At 36.3% G+C, this 6999-nt stretch overlaps 1 long non-coding RNA gene and 1 pseudogene across 1 annotated transcript; one reads left to right on the forward strand and one right to left on the reverse strand.

Annotated features, from left to right (window-relative positions):
* On the reverse strand, positions 656-1417 carry LOC107611870. Its single transcript, XR_001613491.2, has 2 exons — positions 1198-1417; positions 656-1110 (listed from the first exon to the last, which is right to left on the reverse strand). It is a non-coding gene; the product is annotated as an uncharacterized LOC107611870 (long non-coding RNA).
* Positions 2342-6999, forward strand: part of LOC107612974 — a 24427-nt pseudogene continuing 19769 nt past the window's right edge.

Here is a 6999-nt window from a genome sequence, read left to right on the forward strand (position 1 = left end):
AAAAAAAAAGAACAAATAAAACCAAAAGCAAAGGAGCAGAGGCAGAGCAAAAGAAGAGTGGTAGAATCTCTTTGATTTTATCCATTACTTGGATTCCTTCAGATAATAATTTACTTGTGCACGATTTTATTGAACATAATTGAATCATACATAACTAAAGAATCACAGGAAAAAAATCTAAGCATAATTGACTCTAGAATCACATTTTAAGAAATAAAAATTGTTTATCCAACACAAATTTGAAAGGCTTACCTACTAGAATAATTTCTAAAAGAGCTTCCTAAAGCTACACAGAATCAAGTGTTCTAATGTATGCACATTATGACAAAAGTGAATGAGGAATTCTGCTGGATTAAGGCATTAACTACTCACTATTAGTATATTCAAGTTCATTATTAGGTGCATGCAACTATGCAACATCAAAACACAAAAGGCATTTATATAAGGCTTATCTATATCTCACCCTATTTCTTTTTAATCAATTACAACATAAAGTGAAGAACCAAGCTAAACCTCTCTACTACTCAAATTTCAGAAATATGTGTATCTATGTATGCTTGCTACTCCTCAGTTGGAGAGTCAAAAGAGAAAAACATCATCACCTACCTGATTTACCAGTCAGGTTCTACAATTCAAAACACCATAGCCACTGGAATTTGACAAGTGGAACATATCAACTAGTCATTTCAATTTAAAGTCTCAGCAAGAAGATTAACCAGGACAAAACCTCCTGATTCATTACAATAAATTATGAAACTATGAATTCTATTCCTTATACTAAGATTTCAAAACACAATAATGTAATTTCAAAACCAATTATCCCTCCAAAATGTCCCCTTTTTAAAGAAAATTAAGATAAAAATTACCACAATCAAACATTGAACCCCTCAGAACGAAGACACAAACGGTGAGCTTCAATCCATTTTGTACAAGAGTCTTCACCATGCTGAACTATGCATTCATCTCTGAGCCTCTTAGTTTCAGGGCAAGCACAGCAGATTTTCTTCCTCGGTTTTGGGGCTTCAGAACTTATGGTGCTGCTGCTGCCATTAACAGAAGAAGAAGAACATGGCGTTGCTTCACCCATTGAATCAAAGTCTTCAGCCAAAACTGAAAAAATTCAGAATTCAGCGTTTAATCCTACATATTCGAAGATTTAAAGAGGAAAAAAAAAGGAAAAGTTTGTAAGAAACTTACTCGTCTTAAAGATGGTTAGATTGGATCGTATGAAACTTCGCGTTGCGTTCTTTTTGAGTTCAAGGCGTTCCCTAATTTATGCGTTCCAAAAGTTGGATTCCAAAGCTGAGAAATTTGCGGTGTCCCTTTTCACGTTTTGTGGCAGCTTCCAATGGGTAGTGCAGCTGCTTCCAGAACACGCTATGAATCTTTTTTGGACCTAAACGCCTCTAACAAATTACCTCTAAAATAACAAGTCTCTCAATAAAAAAAAATATTTTTTTTGGTATTTAATTTTTATTTTTATAAGATTGATTAGCTTTTTTTGTCAATATTTTTTTATCATTAACACATAGATTAAGGATGTGTTTAGCAAATGCGTTGAGAAAAAAAAAAGTGCGTTTGAACTTTTTGAAAGTTTTATTTTTATGTTTGACAATTTTTATCTTTCTGAACCCAAAAATAATTCTGTCTCTAAACGCACGTTCAGGAAAACCTAAAAATTTGTAGCTTTCGCGTTTCACGTTCATGGTTGCTGATTACTCTTGAAAAATTAGGTAAAAAATTTATTCATTTTTTACCAATTCTACCTTTCATTTACTTCAATAATTGAAAATTGAAAATTAAAAATTAAAAATGTTGTTTGGTTGAGAGACCTCTAATTTAAAAAAAAAAACTGCCATAATTTCTCTAAAAACTTTTGAATTTATAATGTCAGTGATGTTATGTAGCTTTAATTTTTTAAGAAATTAGAATATTGTTTGGTGAACGCCTCTAATTAAAGAAAAATACTGTCAAAATTTTGTAAAAAAATTAATGTTATGATTTTGTTAATACTTTTGTGATGTATGGGCTCAACACCAATTTTTTTTTGTCGAGAGCGGTATCTAGATGTCCGTCTAGTAAATATCGACTCACAATATAATCCAAGTCTATCAACTAAAACAAATAAAAAAATCAAACCACTAAATAAAAATATCACTTTGTACTAAGATTTTGAAAACCGATTCGAACTGATCGGTCAAACCGCAAACCGATAAGAATCACGGTTCAGTCATATGTCAAACTCGCAAAATAGAAAATTGGAGTTGAACTGTTAAACCGGTTGGAAATTGGTTCATCGAACCGAACCGAAATCTAGCCGGGTCACTGTTCGCTGGGGATTGCTCCCAAGGGTACCGTGGATGTTCACGAGATGCTATTCAAGACCGCTGACTATTTGACCAGAGGTGGTAGGTGGTGAATTTTCTCACCGATGCACATGGTCCTCTGCAGAAAACCAAAATCCCCTCCTACTACTACATCATCTTACTCATCATCATTTTCAGGTACTCTGTTAAAGAAAAAAAAAAAAAAGAAAAAAAAGGAAAAACCTGGTAACCTGTTTCAATGTGCCTCCGCTAGCTGCCACCACCATCCCCAAATTTATTCTTCGTTTCTTTTTTTTTTTTATAATTTTAATTTCAATTTGGATTTAGCTTATTTTTATTTATGTGAACTCGGTGTAGTTTGGTTTTTGAGATTTTGATCCGCAGGTGGTCTGCTATTGCCTGCCCCTTGTCTTACTCATTTAGAGCTTCTGGGTGACGTACGAACTCTGATAGTATCATCTGCCACCTTCCCTCACGGGCTGGCTAGATACTTCAGCGGGTCCATCCGCATGATTGTATAGTTCAACATGTAGTGGCGTAGGCCCATGTAAGAGCACAACAGGTCTTTTCTAGAACCATATACCTTTTCTCATAATCAGTGAACTTCTTGCTGAGTGCTGAGTAGAGTAAATGGCTTGTTGACCAAGGACACAACTCATGGATGCTTTCATTACTGAAGGAGAGGTCGACCAGGCGTTGGCGGGGGAAACTGACCCGGGCTCCATTTCGGAAGATCTTCCGTCTAAGGGCCCTCTTCCTATTTAGGGGGTTTCATTACTGTGAGCTCGCAATGCGCTTGGAGGCGTCTATGTGTAAGTGGGGGTGAGGCAGAGTATGGGTAAGTTTTCTATCTCAAAGGCCCTTTTTCTCTAATATAGGATAAATCGCAATTATAGAGTCATTTCAGCAGAGAAAGATTAAGGCGGAGTTATTAAGACGACGAGTTAGGGTTATTTAGCGGAACAAGCATCTGTGCTCTTCGAGCGAAAAAAAAGACTATTAGACTCACTCCAAGTATGAGGGAATATGGATGAGTTTCACATAGTGAAACGTGAGCGTAGCCCTATTCTAAAAGAATCGAGGGACCGAAGGAGAAGAAGAAAGAGGTTTGGAAGGAATCCTAAACCTGTGGTGGCGTTCTTGTGCTAATCGGTCTCTGAAAGAAGGTGAAAAAGAGGCAAGGGCGACTCAAGCAGCACCTACTAAGGGAACTTGTCCACAATGTTGCATTCACCGGGACACTCCAGCCTTACTATTTATAAAGATAGACCCTGCTGTGACATGCCTTGATGCGAGGTTGAGCCTTAGGCTATCGAGCTTCGCAAGGAGATTGCCTTTCACCGAAAGCATAAGGGAATGTGACTAATCTCCGGGAATGGGCGAGGAGGCTGAGGGAGGACATAAATCTCCTTAAGCCGCTCATATAGGAGTACCTTCAAGGATGAATGTAAGACAGATTTTTGAATGTTCACTTGGGTTAGCCGGGAGCCTGCTAGACAGGCATTATCGAATAGCGCTCTTTGGAAGGGTTAACCTCTTTTGTATATAAGCAGTCAAACAAGATCGGATTGAATCTAGCCTGACAAGCAAGCAATGGGAGTTCGAACCTCCCTCGATCTATTCTATGGTGATTAAAGCGCGTGTTTACCTTTTTGAAAAAGATGCCTGCTCTCCTAAGCATGAAAATTTCCTTAACTCAGAGAATGCTTTGGTACAGAATAAGCTGTTGGTTTAAATCAATAAATCTGTGTCTAAAGTTCATTCCAAGCTAGACAATATCCATGAAAAGGTAACCCAACACTCAAAGCTGGTTAGAGATCTTATCTCTGCTCTCGACTATCGACTGGCTACTATCTGGGAGGAACTTCAATAAAAGAAGAAGCGAGGCAGAAAACTTAAAGTTAATGAGAGACGCTATGCTCGCAAATGAGCAACCCGATCGAAAGTTCTTTTATGCGATAAGACGGGACTGGACCGGTTTAAAACTCGAAGTCGTAATTAGGCCTGCCGTTCTTAAAGAGAAGAATAACGAAAAAGAGGATTTGACATAAAGAGAGGTCAAGTAAGAAGGAAGGAGATGAATGGAAAACAGCATTGAAAACCAAATTCAGCCTCTGTCAGAGGTTTTCCTAAATCAAGAAAGGGGCGCATCGGTAAAGACATTACATTACAGCTAACCGAACTGCGTAACCAAAGCGACTCCTCTTGACGGAAGAGGCGGGATCCTATTCCCCGATGTTCCTGTTCTTAAAACTCCATTCCCTGCGCCAGTACTTACTTCCTGCCTCTAGTTCGAACTTCTAGTACGACAAGACAAGTTGTGGTTATAATAATTATTGTAGTATAAGTAAGAATTGATTCAAGAGGTCTCCAAGCAATCGCAGCTACTTTCTCTTCCACTGCCTTCTCTAAACCAGCAACAACGGATACGAGAAGAGCTGCATCGGCTAGGCTTATAGCGCTTACGAGAGCAGCCTATGAGGATTCCCTTTCTATCAAGGCATGATCTTCCTTTTCTTTATCTCACTTCCTTCCTCAACACGGATTCATGGGAAGGGGAAAAGATCCGAACGTTAAAGAGCGGATAAGGAGATAAGACCCGGTAAGCATCCCACAGCGAAGGGTAGAAGAATCAGTCTAAGGCTATGCTCTGGGTTCTGGGAAGGTAGTTCAGTCACACCTGATGGATAAGCAGTGATTCCTCTCTTAGCATCTTACCCGGCAAAAAGCCTTAAAGAATGAATAACAGGTATTGGACTGCTTTCAAAGGCAAGGGGGGATTACTCTTAACTAACTAAGCCTAAAGGCTATCCAGCTTAAGGATGAAATTCTTTAGAAGGTGGGCGGTATTTTTTTCTGTGAATTACTCCATTGTTAATGATTCTAATAATTCATCTGCAGAAGGTGATGGGGTCTTCAGGCTTGAATCCTTTGAAACTAAGTGTTGCACGTGGGGTATGCCTGTTTTGTGTCTTCTTCGCTGCTGTGCTCTGTTGACTGTTGTGCTGTGTTTTTGTGTTCAATTAAAATTTTTCTTTGAGAACTTAGCTTTGCTATGCTTAATAAATTGTGCCAATTATGCATTTCTTGAAATTGGTATGCGTCTAAATAGTGCATTTCATGTTTCTGATTTTGATAATTTGAGTAGTTTATGAAGCATAGTTCACTGTTATTGCAAATGATTTGGGACTGCTTTTGAAGAGTGTATGAAGTAGATTACTTGCTGTGTTTGGAGTTGTGTATTAATTAAATTGGTTAATTTGTTATTTGAGCCTTGTTACAGCTTGTTGTTAAATAAAGTTTAAAGCTTCAATATCCATTTATTAGTTGGCAATGTTAATATTATTAATAATAATACTAATCACAAAGTGGAGAGGGATTGCAGAATTTGTCACATAGGTTTGGAGAGTGATAGTTCTAAGTCTGGTGTTCCAATTGAATTGGGTTGTGCTTGTAAAGATGATTTTGTTGCTGCTCACAAAGTATGTGCTGAGACATGGTTTAAGATTAAGGAGAATTTGAGTATAAATCCCATCTTTACTTTATTCTGTTTAACTGCAAAATTTGGTTTTTGATATTTTTTAATGCTGAATTTGATTGATTCTATGGATATTTTAGACACCCTTTTGTTTATGATTCATGGAATTGAGAATTGAATTGGATTGTTTGGTACTGTTCTAATATCCAAATTTTTTGTATTATAAATTATTTTAAACAAAATACCTTTTAAATTTAACTTTAGTTTATTGGTTTTTGATAATGCTGAATTTGATTGATTCTATGGATATTTTAGACACCCTTTTGTTTATGATTCATGGAATTGAGAATTGAATTGGAAATTGGAGCTCTATCTGTATACTTGTTCTGTGTCTTTGTGTTGAGTCTCACAAATATTCTCAATTACTTACAGCTATGGTTTTCTTCTTGAATGGAATTTTATTTTTCCAAAAGAAATCATAGAGGATTAGGATTGTGGATTTTTTAATTGAGTGATGAATGTAAAGCTGAAGATGATGATGACAAAATTGCTTGGAAACATATATTTTAAGAGAGTTTAAAAAATTTTGAGTTTGTAAATTGATAAGATCATATAGTTTTAGTATGTTTATGTATATTTTATTTATTATTTCATTATAAAACGGTTTTTTCAGTTTAATCACGGTCGAACCGGTTGAACCTGAAAACCAGTAAACCATCAGTAGTTAGAACGGTTCAATGATCGGTTCGATTTTCAGAACCTTGATAATAATAAAGGTCTGATAGAGAAAAACGTTAGAATTGATCTGTGTATTAATTAACTTTGGGACGAAAATGTCGGTTTTTAAAATCTTTAAAAATTGATTTGGGTAATTACCCTTTAATTAATAAAGGCCAATTATAAGTAATAAAAAATGTTTTAGTGAATTATTATTATATTATAGTTTTTACTCCATTGAAAACGATTGAAACCCTTTTCAGTCTTTTCCCAGTGAATAATTTGATGCTTCATGAATGATGTATGGGCGTGAGAACATGAATTGCCAACCCTTACCCCCCTTCAAGTTCCAAGGATGCTTTTTTAGATCTCTAACATGGAAAGAATTGATGCTTGGTGATTAAACGTTTCTGCCCTTAGATTCTTTTTTTGGAAGAGCATTAAAAAATTCAATGGTGTTAGTAACTTCAGTCATTG

The sequence above is a fragment of the Arachis ipaensis genome, chromosome B08 (assembly GCF_000816755.2).
Source record: "Arachis ipaensis cultivar K30076 chromosome B08, Araip1.1, whole genome shotgun sequence".
Taxonomy (NCBI): Eukaryota; Viridiplantae; Streptophyta; class Magnoliopsida; order Fabales; family Fabaceae; genus Arachis; species Arachis ipaensis.